Raw genomic sequence first — 18,700 nt, 5'->3', positions numbered from 1 at the left:
GCCGGACAGCAGTGGCAGGTCCAGGATCCAGTGCACCGTAGCAGCAAAAGGACAGACAGTTGCTTACCATCAGCAGCTGTGTTCATATCCAGTTAATCAGTTCATCTCACAAGAGTCCAGAGGAAACCTACAAGTACAGAGTTTCAGGGTTTTACTTTGTATTTGCTAAGGGTCATTTGGGGACGAGGCTTCAGGCCCATTTTGGGGCAAACACAAAGTTGTTTTACTGTTTCTCTGCTTTTCCACCCCCTCCCTTATATTGTTAACATTCCCTCAATAAACCCCAGTTTTGTTTTTGAAGTGCATCATTCTGTCTCGTCTTCTGTTACTTACCTGGTGGGCTGTGGGAGGATTCTTGGTTACTTACTCCCCAGGTGATAGAGATACTGGTTTGCCAGTCCAAGAACCTGGCCCTGTTACCTAAGAACACGTAACATATCAGCGTTCCTGGCTTTTCATGTAATGTTTCTCTCCAGTCTGATGTGGCTCACAAGAGAGGATGAGACCCACTACTAGAATCAGCTGAAGAATATTACTTTTAGCTTGTGAGCGAGCAGCCTATGTTCTCAAGAAGAACCAAGTTTCTAGTTTGGTCTCACCAAATCTGTGTGCATGATTGTTTGGTTGTTTATAGCTCATTATTTGTTAATCTAGTGCCTGTACTCAGGCCACTATACCACATCAGTCTTTAATTTGACATCTTGCAAGTCAGTGTAACAAAGCCCAGATATGCTGACCTTATACGTATGCTGCAAGGCCTTTTGGCTAAGGCTGTCCAGAAGATGCCAGAGATGGGGATTTAGGAAGAGTGAAAATGGGTGTTCCCCTTGCACAGTTATATCTCTGGTCATTCAGAGGGGATTTTTCAGAGGTGCTGAGGTGGCTGTGTAGGGGGAGGAATGCTCTCTCAATAATGTGTTTTCAGAGGGTTGTGAGGGCATGGGAAGGAGTTTGAAAATTCAACCCCAGCATTCTGAGTGGATGTTTATCTAAAAGATCTGCTCTAGGAATTCCTTTGGGGAAGTTTTCTGGTTACACAGGAGGTCAGACTACATTATCACAATAGTCCCTTCTGTTCTTCTATGAATTGTCCACTCAGGAAGAGCCTTGCCCCCACTTCAGGTGAGCACACAGGCCTGAGGATTTTCCAAAAGGACAAGTCTGGCCCGTAAATCGTACCTACACATAAGGACACAGCACTCTTCATATCAGATGGGGAAGTGTAGTCCATGAGTCTGGGTGAGAGGGATACACATGGGGCTGAAAGGGGAGAGAGATACACATAGGAGCCAAGCAGAGGGCCCAAGCGGGACAGAAGGCCCTGCCACTAAACAAACACTAACATGTCTCATGAGCTGCCATCATGAAGAGGCCAGAGGTCAGACACACACCTCTCCTTCCAACATAGGAAACATGGCAATGTCATTACACAGGATGTGATCCAAAGTCCAGTCTGGAAGTCAATGGATATCCTTCCCATCAGGCCCAATGACCGGCCTCAGGAGTCGACAGTAGCAACAAAGCCAGGACCGTATGCCTATGCATGTGTGTGTATCTAATTTACTTTTGATTTGCCTGGTATGCATTGTTACCTGGGTAATAGTCCATATCAGAGAAAATAGTAGATGTCATTACTAATATCAGTTGCTGTGGGGCAGGAGAGTATTAGAACAAGCAGGTTGTAAAAATACCTATGGATCCTAAGGGATTTCGGCACTTAACTCCCTTTGAAAAATCCCAGTCAATACTTATTAGAGAATAGCCAGAGAGACTGCAGTTTCACAACTGACATGTAATCATTTGAACCCATGTTTCTGCTGTTGGGCTCTGCTTTGTTAACTCACTGTTCCAGAGTGACAGCCGTGTTAGTCTGTATTCGCAAAAAGAAAAGGAGTACTTGTGGCACCTTAGAGACTAACCAATTTATTTGAGCATAAGCTTTCGGGAGCTACAGCTCATTTCATCGGATGCATACTGTGGAAAGTGTAGAAGATCTTTTTATATACACACAAAGCATGAAAAAACACCTCCTCCCACCCCACTCTCCTGCTGCTTATCTAAAGTGACCACTCTCTTTACAATGTGTATGATAATCAAGGTGGGCCATTTATGGAGTGGAAATCTATCAACTGCATGAAAAAACTTGTACAGATACAGACAGACTTCATCTTCCTTTCCAAATGCAAAGAGATGGACATCGTACCAAAAGGACTGAAGGTAAAAAATCCATTGCAATCTACATACCACACAGACTATGCTGACAGCTTGTGCCACACGCTCTCAGAGAAACTGCAGAATCACCTGATCAACATCCTCTACAGCAAACAGGGAAAGATTAAGAATGAGCTCTCAGAACTGGATACTCTCATAAAAAAACAACCTTCCACACAAACTTCCTCGTGGCTGGACTTTACTAAAACTAGACAAGCCATTTACAATGCACACTTTGCTTCTCTACAAAAGAAAAAGGACACTAAACTTTCTAAACTACTACATGCCACAAGGGCCCACAGCAATGGTTCCCTCAACCCACCCAGCAATATTGTTAACCTATCCAACTATACTTTCAGCCCAGCAGAAGCAGCTGTCCTATCTCGGGGCCTCTCCTTCTGCCCCTCCACCCCCACGAATATGATACAGTTCTGTGGTGACCTAGAATCTTATTTTCTACATCTCCGACTCAAGGAATATTTCCAGCATACCTCTGAACAACATACTAATCCACAGAGACCTCCCTATCAACACAACAAAAAGAAGGAATCTAGGTGGACTCCTGAAGGTCGAAACAGCAGACTGGACTTCTACATAGAGTGCTTCCGCCGACGTTCACGGGCTGAAATTGTGGAAAAGCAGCATCACTTGCCCCATAACCTCAGCCGTGCAGAACACAGCCTCAGAAACAACTCTGACATCATAATCAAAAAGGCTGACAAAGGAGGTGCTGTTGTAATCATGAATAGGTCGGAATATGAACAAGAGGCTGCTCGGCAGCTCTTCAACACCACTTTCTACAAGCCATTACCCTCTGATCCCACTGAGGGTTACCAAAAGAAACTACAGCATTTGCTCAAGAAACTCCCTGAAAAAGCACAAGATCAAATCCGCACCCCTGGAACCCCGACCTGGGATATTCTATCTACTACCCAAGATCCATAAACCTGGAAACCCTAGGCACCCCATCATCTCAGGCGTTGGCACCCTGACAGCAGGATTCTCTGGCTATGTAGACTCCCTCCTCAGGCCCTATGCTACCAGCACTCCCAGCTACCTTCGAGACACCACTGACTTCCTGAGGAAACTACAGTCCATCGGTGATCTTCCTGATAACACCATCCTGGCCACTATGGATGTAGAAGCCCTCTACACCAACATTCCACACAAAGATGGACTACAAGCCATCAAGAACACTATCCCCGATAATGTCATGGCTAACCTGGTGGCTGAACTTTGTGACTTTGTCCTTACCCATAACTATTTTACATTTGGGGACAATGTATACCTTCAGATCAGCGGCACTGCTATGGTTACCCGCATGGCCCCACAGTATGCCAACATTTTTATGGCTGACTTAGAACAACGCTTCCTCAGCTCTCGTCCCCTAATGCCCCTACTCTACTTGCGCTATATTGATGACATCTTCATCATCTGGACCCATGGAAAAGAAGCCCTTGAGGAATTCCACCATGATTTCAACAATTTCCATCCCACCATCAACCTCAGCCTGGTCCAGTCCACACAAGAGATCCACTTCCTGGACACTACAGTGCTAATAAACGATGGTCACATAAACACCACCCTATACTGGAAACTTACTGACCGCTATTCCTACCTACATGCCTCCAGCTTTCACCCTGACCACACCACACGATCCATCGTCTACAGCCATGCTCTGCAATACAATCGCATTTGCTCCAACCCCTCAGACAGAGACAAACACCTACAAGATCTCTATCAAGCATTCTTACAACTACACTACCCACCTGCAGAAGTGAAGAAACAGATTGATAGAGCCAGAAGAGTTCCCAGAAGTCACCTACTACAGGACAGGCCTAATAAAGAAAATAACAGAACGCCACTAGCCGTCACCTTCAGCCCCCAACTAAAACCCCTCCAACGCATTATTAAGGATCTACAACCTATCCTGAAGGATGACCCAACACTCTCACAAATCTTGGGAGACAGGCCAGTCCTTGCCTACAGACAGCCCCCCAGCCTGAAGCAAATACTCACCAGCAACCACATACCACACAACAGAACCACTAACCCAGGAACCTATCCTTGCAACAAAGCCGGTTGCCAACTGTGCCCACATATCTATTCAGGGGACACCATCACAGGGCCTAATCACATCAGCCACACTATCAGAGGCTCGTTCACCTGCACATCCACCAATGTGATATATGCCATCATGTGCCAGCAATGCCCCTCTACCATGTACATTGGTCAAATGGGACAGTCTCTACGTAAAAGAATAAATGGACACAAATCAGATGTCAAGAATTATAACATTCATAAACCAGTCGGAGAACACTTCAATCTCTCTGGTCACGCGATTACAGACATGAAAGTTGCTATATTACAACAAAAAAACTTCAAATCCAGACTCCAGCGAGAAACTGTTGAATTGGAATTCATTTGCAAATTGGATACAATTAACTTAGGCTTGAATAGAGACTGGGAGTGGCTAAGTCATTGTGCAAGGTAACCTATTTCCCCTTGTTTTTTCCTACCTCCCCCCCCCGACGTTCTTGTTAAACCCTGGATTTGTGCTGGAAATGGCCCCCCTTGATTATCATACAGATTGTAAGGAGAGTGGTCACTTTAGATAAGCTATTACCAGCAGGAGAGTGGGGTGGGAGGAGGTATTTTTGCATGCTTTGTGTGTATATAAAAAGATCTTCTACACTTTCCACAGTATGCATCTGATGAAGTGAGCTGTAGCTCCCGAAAGCTTATGCTCAAATAAATTGGTTAGTCTCTAAGGTGCCACAAGTACTCTTTTTCTTTTAACTCACTGTGTAGCTCATGAACCATCTCAAATGACAGAAAACATTGATGATGTTTTGTGAATAATTAAAACACAAATCCATGTTTCAGGACCGACCCAATTTCATTCCAAAAAGCTGGATTCAAATATTTGCTCCCCAAACCGAAATCATTTGAATGGGTTGTTTAAAAAGCAAATTGAATTAGCTAAACTCATTTACTTAACCAAGTTACAAATGTTATTGTAAACAAAATGTTCGAAATCAATTGGAGCTCTTGCATTCGGATTAACTGTTGCAGTGACATTACCGTGTTATGAGTTGAGATACAGTCAGACTCTTTCTTTCTGTTATTATTTAAAAAAATAATGAGCTCTTACTACGTCTGGATTATTTCTAATGAAGAGGAGAGCTTGGTATCCACAGGGCTTCAAATGCAGTGGTGTGATTATGTCAATGCTAATGTCTGATTATTCCATCTGAATATCATTTTTTACTTTCTTCATGATTGTCTTTGCTTAGCACCTTATAACTGGACACCACTGCTTTTCAAGGTGTTTGCCTAAGTTCCCTTAAGATGATTTGACATGTGCAGAACAAAATGTTTGATTAAGTACAACTTTTCCCTTTGTTTTTAATGACATTTCTATTTTAAATTGCCTGTTTTTAATATCACCTTTCCCAAGTCTCAAAGATAAACACACTGTTGGGTTAGATCCCCAGCTGGTAAATCAGTTCTGTTGATTTCAACAGTCCGCTCTTGATCCCTAAATTTCTTCCTATAGATATATATGATGTGGCACCTCATTTACTTTTCTTTCGACGATGTGATTCTTTTGGATGGATAAATGTGACAGACATTTTTTTAACAATGGTGTGAAATGGGAGCATAGTCATATAATTAAGACATTTAGAAATAAATATGGAATTCAGATAGAACTTTTTCATGCAAATATCACTTCTTAGGTTGTAAATTGTTTGCGGCATGGACTTTGACTATATGTTTTTTACAGCACCTAGTGCAATCGGCCCCCCAAATTGGGGCCTCTGGTAGTAGTAATAATAAATAAATCATCATCATCTCATTGTTTCCCTCTACATCCCCATCTGTCTACCCCTATTCACCTGTTGCCTTTACTTAGATTGTAAGCTCCTTGGGGCAGGGACCATCATTTTGTCCTGTGTTTGTATAGTAGCTGGCACAATGGGATCCTGGCCCATGACTCTGGCTACAGTGGTCATAATAATAACAATGACAGCAAGATGGTGTAGCGGTTTGAGCACACATAGGCCTATCTGACAGCCGGAAACACTTTGCCTGTTATCCTAGCTTTGCCACTAATGCCCTCTGTGGCCACTGGCATGTCATTTAACCTCTGTGCATCGGTTTCCCCATTCACAAATTTGGGTTCATGATAATTATTTTCTCATTTCACAGCAAGGAGGTAGTGAGAGGGAGAGAAGGGGTTATAGATGCTAATTAGTTAATATTTGTAACATCTATGTAAATGCTCAACAACAATAATTAATATGGAACATGCTTTTATATTAAGGACATGTAATAAATAGTTTATAATGGGTTAATAAAAGATCAATAGTTGTTTCAGTAAATGGCTATAGATTTGATAGAGCCTAAAAGATGAATAGCTTGCATATAACCATGATCTATAACCAACTATCTCAACTTATAAATGAAAAGGAGGACTTGTGGCACCTTAGAGACTAACCAATTTATTTGAGCATAAGCTTTCGTGAGCTACAGCTCACTTCACTCCTTTTCTTTTTGCGAATACAGACTAACACGGCTGCTACTCTGAAACTTATAAATGATTTATACATGTCCCCTTACTGCTTCAGTGTGTTTGGGAACTGCGCTATCTGCAGACAGGGCTAATACTTTCCTACTTGCAGGGTGTTGTGGAGATGAATACGTCAGTGTGGGTGAGGGGCTCACACATTACACTGAAGGGGGAAACATCAGTGGATAGGGCATTAGACACCAGATGCAGCATTTTGCAAACAACCTGTATCAAACCCCAAACCCTGATTCCAAACACCCCTGTACTTTAGACTGTTCAAAACCAGGATCTGAATTTGGTTGCTAAGCTCATCTCTTTTGCGAGCCACCAGGCAAATCCTGTACTGCTTTTCTTCTCTACAGCTTCCCCCTCCAAATACAGCATTTCACAATTCACTAGGTGCATTGCGGGTGCTTTTCTCTTATCCTCGGAAGCACTAGGTACTAGTCACTCCCGGAGGTAAAATAGTGACCCAGATGGACCAATGTTCCGATCCACTGTGACAAATCCTCTGTCCCTGTTATTTGTGTTTATATAACATTTCTCTGGTGTATGTTTATCTTTTGACTTTTTGAAAGTCTTCAAACTTTGCCTGGAAAAGTTGCTGACAGTAAAGCATACATATGCCCAGAAGCTATGCTTTTTTTCTCAGTACATTTCATTTTTTTTAAATATCAGAGTAATAGCCAAGAAGACTAACGTTCTTGATTAATCCACAGAGAGGTAGCTGCAGTCAAAGTGGCCATCCTGCCGTGCTATCTATGTGCCGTTATCCTATATTGTATGAGCACACTGATAGGAACATAGGATTTGCCAACAAAAAATGTGATACTTTAAGGTCTTTAAGTTTTTCATATAAATACCCCCTTTTGATGGTGTACTCTTAGAGGAGATGATCAACTGTTTCCTTTACCTCGCATGTCCACGTAAACCCTCTTCATGTTTCTTTATTAGACACAAATTACTATTTAAGCCACAATGGCCAGTTAAAATTCTAAGTAGACCCACTTCACTCTTTCTCTCAGGTCCTTTGAGTATATCAGCAGTTTTGACTCTTGGACATATTTCATGGAATCTTTTCCCCTTTGTTTTTTTTCCCCCCATATTTCCTGGGATTCCTCTCTTAACTCATTTTAAAATAGATTTTTAAACTCCCATTTACTTAAAGGGATCTGTAAATCAAATTCCTTGTGTTTGACAGCATTTTTTGCCACTTTATCTGCCAATTCATTGGCCACTACCCATAGACGCATACTATTGCTATGATTACACCCAGCTGCATCAATTCTGTTGTTAATAGTAATAAATTCATTAAGTATAACCTTTCTGCTATCTGAAGTGCTGTTTCTGATTGCCAGTAGTCCTGATAAGGAATTAGATAGGATGACCACCGCGGCTGGGTACACATCTATGACTCTGCTTAATGCCAGCATTATCCCTGCCAGTTCAGCTGTCAAAACAGCTACAAAATGTAATAGTCTGACAGCTTTCTTGATTCCAAGTGAAGGAATCCAGAATGCCATTCTCACTCTTCCGGTTCTTTGGAGCTGGCAGTACACATTTGGCAGTAGTGTCCCCACTTATCACAAAGGTATTGATTTGCTATATATTGCACATTTAGAACTCCTTTTCCTCTCTTAATTTAATTATACAATTGCATACCTACACCAGGAGGTATAATTTTCCAATTATAATGCATTTTCCCAACGCTATAGATTGTGACCCCTTTTAGGTCTTACTTTTCACTAAGATTCTTTTCCCACGCTTCAACCCTGCTTACATGAAGCATTTCTGAGTTTTTGCTTTCCATGGCTATCCAGTATTCATCATATATTAACATAGAGTTTCCATCTTCCTGGCTTCCTGTGACTTTAGCCCAAAAGGTTAAGTCTAAAAGTTTCATTCTTAAAGTAATAGGCATTTAACCGTAGCTATCTGCTATACACACAGTGGTGCTGTGATGAAGACATCACATCCTATTCTCAACACTTGAGCTTGGATTAGTCAAGCTTTTTCTAATTCATTTCCAGTGCCAAACTGAAAGCCTGATGGCCATACTCAGTAATTGGTCTGAGATAGGGTGTGCGCCCTATGCTCTCCCTGGAGTGGTTAATGTAGGCCAGACAGCCCATTAATCCATTCGGCTGCAAGCTGGGAGAATTAAGGCTGAGAGGAAAGCCCTAATTAGGGGAAGCTCACCTGTGTGGGAACAGGCGGGGCTTCTATAAAGCCAGGTAGGTGAGAACAGGAAGGGGCTGTAGGGCAGTAGTCTGCAGTCACTCCCTGGGGGGGGGGGGAGAGGTATGTTTGGGGCTGTTGTTGCCCTGGATTTGAGGGGTATATATACCCCAGAATGTGATCTAGCTAATTGTGACCATATTATATGCATTCAGCCACTATGAATTAATAAAATAGAGCACCACATAGTTAAGGGTTAATTTGGAAACAGGCTTTCAGAAGCAAGGTCATAACTACTGGCAGTTTTGCAAATCAGAATGGAACGGGAGGAAAAGTAAATAACCGAGAATGAAAGAAGATATGAGGATGGACAGGCTTGAGTCTAGATGCTTCTGATATTAAAAATTTATTGGAAGTTAGGAAAAGTGATGATCCAGTAGGGGTCATTATGACCCCTGGGTTTTGTAGACTTTTTTTCTAAAAAGTATACATAAGAGTATACTTTGCAGCAGAATCGGGCACCAGAGGCAGCTGTTGGGGAAAGTTTACTGGTACTGAAGCACCTGGAGCATCCAAGACTCACTGCTGGACTGGAACTTTGCCCAAGACTCCTGAACTTTGAGTGCAAATGCATTACTCTGTGTCTGCCTTTCAGACTGTGGTACCACTGGGCCTGTGGGGCCTTGTGTTGAATGCAACCCAATTTTACCATTCCCTCTATGTTTCCCCTGTTTTCTCTATTCATCCCTCTGTGAATAAATATTACCTTTCTCATATTCATTGTACTATTCCTGATTATGTGTGTTCACTCCAGGGGGGTTGGAACAGGTGCCCCTGGGGTGGAAGAGAGTTTCCTTGCTGTGTTCCTGGATGCACCTTCTCTTGGCCAGAACTGCCTGGGGAGTAGACTCCATCTTGGACACGAGGGCACTAAAGCTACACTAATAAATTGTTTGCTGCAAATAGAATCAAGGAAGATTAGGGTTGGAAGAGACCTCAGGAGGTCATCTAGTCCAACCCCCTTCTCAAAGCAGGAACAACACCAACTAAATCATCCCAGCCAGGGCTTTATCAAGCTGGGCCTTAAAAACCTCGAAGGATGGAGATTCCACCACCTCCCTAGGTAACCTATTCCAGTGCTTCACCACTCTCCATATGAAATAGTGTTTCCTAATATCCAGCCTAGAACCCCCTCAGTGCAACTTGAGACCATTGCTTCTTGTTCTGTCATCTGCCATCACTGAGAACAGCCTAGCTCCATCCTCTTTGGAATCCCCCTTCAGGTAGTTGAAGGCTGTTATCAAATCCCCCCTCTCTCTTCTCTTTTGCAGACTGACTAAGCCAAGTTCCCTCAGCCTCTCCTCATAAGTCATGTGCCCCAACCTCCTAATCAATTTTCCACAGTATGCATCCGATGAAGTGAGCTGTAGCTCATGAAAGCTTATGCTCAAATAAATTGGTTAGTCTCTAAGGTGCCACAAGTACTCCTTTTCTTTTTGCTAATCAATTTTGTTGCTCTCTGCTGGACTTTCTCCGATTTTGCCACATCCTTTCTGTAGTGGGGGCCCAAAACTGGATGCAATATTCCAGATGTGGCCTCACCAGTGCCAAATAGAGGGAAATAATTACTTCCCTCAATCTGCTGGCAATGCTCCTACTAATGAAGCCCAATATGCCATTGGCCTTCTTGGTAACCAGGGCACACTGTTGACTCATATCCAGTTTCTCGCCCACTGTAATCCCCAGGTCCTTTTCTCCAGAACTGCTGCCTAGCTGCTCGGTCCCCAGCCTGTAGCAGTACATGGGATTCTTCTGTCCTAAGTGCAGGACTCTTCACTTGCCCTTGTTGAACCTCATCAGATTTCTTTTGGCCCAATCCTCCAATTTGTCTAGGTCACTATGGACCCTATCCCTACCCTCCAGCGTATCTACCTCTCCCCCTCACAGCTTAATGTCATCTGCGAACTTGCTGAGGCTGCAATCCATCCCATCATCCAGATCATTAATGAAGATGTTGAACAAAACCGGCCCCTGGATCAACCCCTGGGGCACACCGCTTGATCCCGGCTGCCAACTAGCCATTGATCACTACCCATTGAGCCCAATGATCTAACCAGCTTTAAGCCCCCTAATAGCTTTCCATCCATCTTATAGCATGTCCAGGTCTAGTTATTAACAGCCATAAAATTGTTCATAGCCTTGAACCTAGCCAAAGCAACTGACTAGCTGACCTCTTGTATCCAGTGCGCTGAGCACCACTCCTAAACTTGACACATACCATTTTCAGCCAGTAGGAACCTTCCAATTTTAATCATTTGTAGCAATTACACTTCCCCTGTAATGCTGCCTGTCATCTCCGACTCTAGAAACTGAGTGAAATTATCACAAGGCCTCGAACATCATTTCTTCAACTGTTTATTTTCCAGCAATGTAAAAAAAAAGTCATATCCTTTCAAATATAATCCCATAATAGCAATAAAGACTTCAGTCCAAGAAAATTAATGACCATCTTGCTTAATGGCCTGCAGCTTTGCCTTGGGCCATCAACTCTCCCAGCCAATCATTAAACCCCAGGAAGCGCCCTGGGCCTTGAACATTATTGCTCAAATGTAAAATTTGCTAATGTAATACTTTACAATGTCACTCATAGGATAAAACTTTCAACTCACATTTGAAACTGGTCGTGGTTTTTTTTAAAAGTGCTTCTAACAATAAAAAAAACAGTTCCGTCTGCATGATCACACTTAGTGTCTGTTCGCTGCCTTGACATGTGAGCTGAGAGGAATGGAAAAGGGCCTTCACATTTCACTAATTACTTAATGGGAAACTGGAGACTAGCTCTTGATTTTTTCTAGTGCTCAGATGAACTATGAGTTGTTAAATTCTAAGTTTCCATCACTTCTATTGGATTCTTTCCCTTCCCTTCCTTCCCCTCACCAACTCTTGCATAGTGGTGTTTTGGTTTTACATTTTTCATACAGGGGATGTTTTTAGAATCTATCATTTCAGTACCGTAAGTTACACACAGAAACCAAATAAAAAATCAGAATGTTGTAAGATGGCATTGGAACTTTCTCATCAGTGAAGAATTCCCAGAGGTAAAAGGGAACAAAAGGATGACGAATAAGAAATATAAATGAGCGATGATCATTTAAACTCCTCTAACATTTTGTACCTGAGAATCTCAGTGAACTTTACAAACAACAATGAATCCAACAGTGAAGGTTCAGGCCAAAATTTTCAAAATTAAGTATGTAAAGTTAAGCATAAAGAAGAGGAGTACTTGTGGCACCTTAAAGATTAAGCTTTCGTGAGCTACAGCTTACTTCATCGGATGCATACTGTGGAAAGTATAGAAGATCTTTTTATACACACAAAGCATGAAAAAATGGGTGTTTACCACTACAAAAGGTTTTTTCTCCCCCCACCCCACAAAAGAGAAAACCTTTTGTAGTGGTAAACATCCATTTTTTCATGCTTTGTGTGTATAAAAAGATCTTATACACTTTCCACAGTATGCATCCGATGAAGTGAGCTGTAGCTCACGAAAGCTTATGCTCAAATAAATTGGTTAGTCGCTAAGGTGCCACAAGTACTCCTTTTCTTTTTGCGAATACAGACTAACACGGCTGTTACTCTGAAATAAGTTAAGCATATAAATCCATACTTAAGGCAATTAAATTAAACTGGCTTTATTTTTCAGAAGTTCTGATTGCTAGCATAAATATTACTGTAAGTCAAATTGTGAAGCCATCTGTGTACTGAATAGTACCTTCCTATCTGAACAATCTCATCAGTGGTACGGGTATTGCAAGCTGGCTCTATGTATTAGGGATGGAAAGTGTATTGTTTCTTCTTGTTGAAAGGGTTCATATATTCAGCATAACATGACCAATGTGAAAAGGAAGATACTGAATTGATTATTTGAAAGATTTCTCCTGCAACTGAGTGTTTACAGCCCTTTTCTATCCTGCTATATTGTGGATTCTTCTTAGTGTGAATAAAATGGAGAATTCATAGATACTGAAGCTGCCATCATAGTAAAAAAGAATGAAAGGTTTTTAGCCTCCTCCAGGGGAGAACTTGATAACATCTTTTTTTTTTTTTTGGCCTGATTTATAATACTGTAGCTGTCTTATTAAAATTGTACTTGAAATTTCTACTCTTTTCCCTTCCCATTGATTTCTTTTTATATCTGGGATTTATTATTCCTTTTCCTTCAGAAACTGACTCTCCAGCAAACATCAGTTTGCAGCCTGCTGCAATTAATAAATAATGGTTATGATGATTATTCTTATTACTGCACTGGGTGCCTAAAGTCTCCAACCAAGTTCAAGGCCTATTGTGCTAGGTGCTGTATATACAGTACACATACAATCGAGACTCCCTATACTGAAGAGTCCCTAGTCTAAATAAAAAAGACAAACAAAGGGAGGGAGGGTAAAACAGGCTTATTTCCCCCACACACACACACACACTGTTCCTCACACGTTCTTGTCAACTGCTGGAAATGGCCCACCTTGATTACCACTACAAAAGGTCCTCCTCCCCACCCCCCGCTCTCCTGCTGCTAATAGCTCACCTTACGTGATCACACTTGTTACAGTCTGTATGGTAACACCCATTGTTTCATGTTTTCTGTGTATCTAAAATCTCCCCACTGTATTTTCCACTACATGCATCCGATGAAAGCTTATGCTCAAATAAATTGGTTAGTCTCTAAGGTGCCACAAGTACTCCCTTTCTTTTTGCTAATACAGACTAACACGGCTGCTACTCTGAAGAGAGAGCAGTGACTTGCTCAAGATCATGTAGCAATGCGGGTCTCCTAGTCCACTGTTCCATCCATTAGACTACCCCAGTGTGCCCTTGGTTTTAACATTTTTTTTAGTGGAAGAATACCGATATCAAGCTGGATTCACCTTTGATTAATGTACAGAAGCTCAAGATGCACATCCATGCATCAGCGAGTGAATTCAACTAGGGATGAGGGCTAGGGGTTTTAGTACCGTGGCCCTTCCTTGGGGGTTCTGGGAGGGAGTGCAACTTGACTGAGGTCTGGTTACTAGAGTGTTCCTTGGGATAGAAATGAGACAGGGTGTCTGTAGCAATTATAAAGCAGAACTGGTTGGGAAATGGGTGGGGAGGGACTGAGTGAAAATGTTCAAAACACGTTATTTCCTCTTTTTGTCCACATTTTTCATTGTCTTGAATTTTCTGACCAGTTGTAATACAAAAGGGATTCTTTCCTGCGACGGCTGGATACAGACAGACCCTGTGGTTCAACCAAGCTCTCTAGCTCCCGTATTTAACCTGGCCTGTGCTGCCTAATGGCATCACGCTGAGTCTCCCTATGTCCTGGTCTAAACTCCACCATTATAGAAGGAATTGATGGAGGCATTTCAAAGAGCGCAGGCGCTCTGCCAATAGAGGTTGCCCAGGAGGTATGATTCACAGATTCATAAATTTTCAGGCCAGAAGGGACTGTTATGATCATCTAATCTGACCTACTCCATAACACAGGCCATAGATCCTCACCCAGTAACTTCAGCATAAAGCCTGTAACTTCTGTTTGAGTTATAGCATATGTTTTAGAAAGACATCCACTCCAGCAATGTATAATGTATAATGTGACCAGGATTATGCCTCATTTTTGCAGCAGCATTGGACAGTTTCCGTTCCATCGCCCTGCAGAGACTGTTGATGCGTCCTGATGGTACTTTCAGCCATCAAGGGCCCCGTGCCTGGGCTACACCAGGTTTCAAACTAGCCCTAAACCTTGAAATTCTGCAAACGCATCCTTGGTAGAACCTCAGTTACGAACGCCTTAGGAATGGAAGTTGTTCATAACTCTGAAATGTTCATAAATCAGAACAAAACGTTATGGTGGTTCTTTCAAAAGTTTACAACTGAACATTGACTTAACACAGCTTTGAAACTTTACTATGCAGAAGAAAAATGCTGCTTTCCCTTTGTTGATTTAGTAGTTTACGTTTAACACAGTACTGTATTTGGGGCGGGGCTTGTCTCTGCTGCTTCCTGACTGCATACTTCTGGTTTAAAATGAGGTGTGTGATTGGCTGGTCAGTTTGTAATTCTGGTGTGTGTAACTCTGAGGTTCTACTGTACACTTACAATGAGTTTTATTTTTCCTCCTTCGCACTGCTTATTTTCCCCTGAAGGGGGACAAATAAAACTCATTGTAAGTGGACAGTAGAACCTCAGAGTTACACACACCAGAATTACAGACTGACCAGCCAATCACACACCTCATTTTAAACCAGAAGTATGCAGTCAGGAAGCAGCAGAGACAACAATAAAACCTACAATAAAACCAGGTAGCAATGTTAGATATTGTTTTGAGTTCATTTCCATAGCCTGTGAGCAGTGTGCAGTCTTTGAAGAAATGTTGTATTGTTACTTTTGTAGTACAGTCTCATTGGAAGGAGCTGTGGCAAGCAGCAAGGAAGTTCACTCTCTATCGTAATCTCTGCAACAAGAGTTAATTCTTGGGGAAAAATTGCTTTCTGAGAACTGGCCATAGGTGTTTAGGCTTACGTTTCTGAAAGTATGGCTTTCCTGTGTGCCATTTCTGACCACCTCTGTTCAAGGACCTTTGTAGATGATGTAGTTACACTAAGAAAATACCCAGATTCTACCTCACTGATTTCTCCTCCAGCAGGAATTGCATGGCCCAATATCTGCTACTGCAAAGGGATGACAATGCTGTACCTATAATTGTGAGTTCTCTTTCCTTTCTTGCTTCTCTTAACATAATATTGTACATTGTGATTGCACACCGTTATTGATACTTGGACATTCTCTAAATGATTTATTGTGTAAGTGTCTACGAGACCCAGTCATGGACTAGAACATTATTGAGCTAGATGCTATACAAACCAAGAACAAAAAGACAACGCTTCATAGTCTAAGGGTGCATCTACACGGTGGGAGGGGGGGGGGAACCCTGCAGCAACAAGTCTCAGAGCCTGGGTCAATTGACTCAGGCTTTCGGGGCTCACAGGATGGGGCTAAAAATAGCAGTGTAGATGCTTCCTCTTGGGTTGGAACCCAGGCTCTGTGAGCTTCTTCTCTTGCTGGGTCTCAGAGCCCGGGCTCCAGCTCCAATATGAGTGTCTATTTTTAGCCTTGTAGCATGAGCCCTGCAAGCTCAAGTCAGGTTTGTTTGTTTGTTTGTTTGTTTGTTTGTTTGTTTGTTTGTTTGTTTTGGGGGGGGGTTGTTATATTTTGTATTTTTGCAGTGAAGATGTACCCTAAGAGTCTGATCTTGTATTCATTGGACACCTCAAATCATAAGAGCATCTGGGTATCCAAGGAAGTCGAAATCAGGCTGGAATATATTAAAACTTAATAAAACATATTTAAAAATCTGAATCTTCTGGCTTTTGTCATTAGCACAGCTTTTTTGCTTATAACAGGCCAGTTCCTGCCCTGCAGCATTCAATGAGAGATTTGTCATTGACTTGGGATCAGAATAAATAAGGATTGACTTAATGAGTCTTTATAAATGGCATGTCTTTTTTTGGCAGGAGTGATTGCCAAAGAAGGGATTCAGTGCCATGCATTACGGACAATTAGTATTAGTGAGACTTCTAGTAGTGAAAAGCCCATTTAAATGGCACTGTCTTTTTGTGCAAGCCCTTTCACAAAGGTGAAAGTGATAGTGATAGTGTGAAGGTGAAGGTGAAAGTGAAGGTGATAGTGTGCAAATTGGTGCTGGCATAAACTCCCCACTGGGCTACCTATTGATCACTTCACACTGAGTTCGTTTTAGCCAATATAATTTTCTGAACACTTAAGTGCTTTGGTGCAAAGGTTATTTTCAAAAACAACTCATGGAAATAAAAGTGAGTCTCCCTCAGTTCAATGGAGTTTTATGAGTTTGTGATGTTAGGGTAAGATATCTACGTTGAATAACATTTAGAGATATAGGGCTAGATTCTTCACTGGTGCTGAAACTACACCAACGGACGCAAGTGGGGGATTGGACCCATAGATAACTCTACTGGAAAAGAGGAAGAAGTAAGTAGCCTTGTGTGGCCATGCCATAGTGATAGTCACCTTAGAAGAATGGATAGATAGGTAGGCAGATCATTGGTATCCTCTTTCTGTCTTTATTACTATTTCATAGAGACAACAAGACACCTTTCTGACCCCAGACCCAAACGTCTCCCAAATGTCGAGATCCAAACCACGTCCTTACTAGAGCTCTTCTATTATTTTTTTCCTTTCCTCCTCTTCTCTCCTACCGGCCTATATGTAATGGTACTATTGTATCTTATTGCTTGCACAAGAAAAACCTCTTGCTTTGTATTGCTGGATTTTTATTCATGAAGTTATGCTTCGTTTTACAGCAATAAACATTAAAAACAAAAAACAAAAAAAAGCAATTGGGAGGAAAAATTAACATTATCAAAACTGCCTACTTTTCACTGTCCTTGTTCTCGAAAATGATTAGGTATCCTACTGGTTACTAAAAAGAAAAGGAGTACTTGTGGCACCTTAGAGACTAACCAATTTATTTGAGCATAAGCTTTCGTGAGCTACAGCTCACTTCATCTGATGCATTCTGGTTTCTGTGTGCTATGTGTGTATGATCCACAGAGATCTGACACTGTTACACCCCCTGAGCTACAGAGGTTGTCTCTTCAGAGACTCGTGGTTTTAGCTCTGTAAATTCCCAGTACAATTCCTCATGTTGCAAAAATATGGCAGCCATCACAATTGCACCATTTTTGCTGAAACTTTCCCCCCAAAATTAATCTGGAAGCAGAGAACAAGCATGGAAAACATCAGCTCAAACACTTTAAGCTTGGCAACATTATAGGCATCTGAAAACAGAGTGATCATAAGGAGTAACATTAAGCAACCTTAATATAGACACTGCTACCAGATCTGTTTGATTTCAGTTCAGTGCAGCTTCCACAGATTGTGCTGTATACATTTACTGATGCTGTGTGTGTGTGTAATGGATTAGGCAGACCCACTGATTTGTTTTGCTATAATGGCTTCCATCAGTCCATGTAGCGACCTACCAATCAACAGCCATCAAGGTTTCCAGACGAAAGTGTGCTGTGAACCCAAGGAGCCCTTCCTCTGCCCCTTTGAGTGAGGCTATGTCTACATTCCTAATTATGCCAGCCTAATTTATCAGGGGGTAGCCAGGTTAGTCTGTATCCACAAAAACAACAAGGAGTCCGGTGGCCCTTTAAACACTAACAGATTTATTTGAACATAAGCTTTCATGGGTAAAAACCTCACTTCGTCAGATGCATAAATGGCAACATGCAATTTATGGTGCTTGGGGCTGTGAATATTCCACCCCCCTGAGCGACATAAGTTACACCATGATGCATGCTAGTATGCACAGCACTATGTTGGTAGGAGATCTTCTCCCGCCGACATAGCTACCCACGCTACTACACGAGAGATCTTACAGTTGCGCAGCTGCACTGGTCCAGCTGCATTTCTGTAAGATCTCTCGGGTAGACATAGCCTGAGTTATGCAGCTTGGATGCTGTTGAGCAGCCTGGTAGAGGCTGTGCAATGCTTACCTAAGTCTCTCATACCACCAGTGAATGTCTTTGTCAAGGTTCCTTCCCCACTCTGACCTCTAGGGTACGGATGTGGGGACCTGCATGAAAGACCCCCTAAGCTTATTCTTACCAGCTTAGGTTAAAAACTTCCCCAAGGTACAAACTTTGCCTTGTCTTTGAC

This window comes from Lepidochelys kempii, chromosome 4, assembly GCF_965140265.1.
Source record: "Lepidochelys kempii isolate rLepKem1 chromosome 4, rLepKem1.hap2, whole genome shotgun sequence".
Taxonomy (NCBI): Eukaryota; Metazoa; Chordata; order Testudines; family Cheloniidae; genus Lepidochelys; species Lepidochelys kempii.
Note: the sequence above shows the minus strand (reverse complement) of the source record.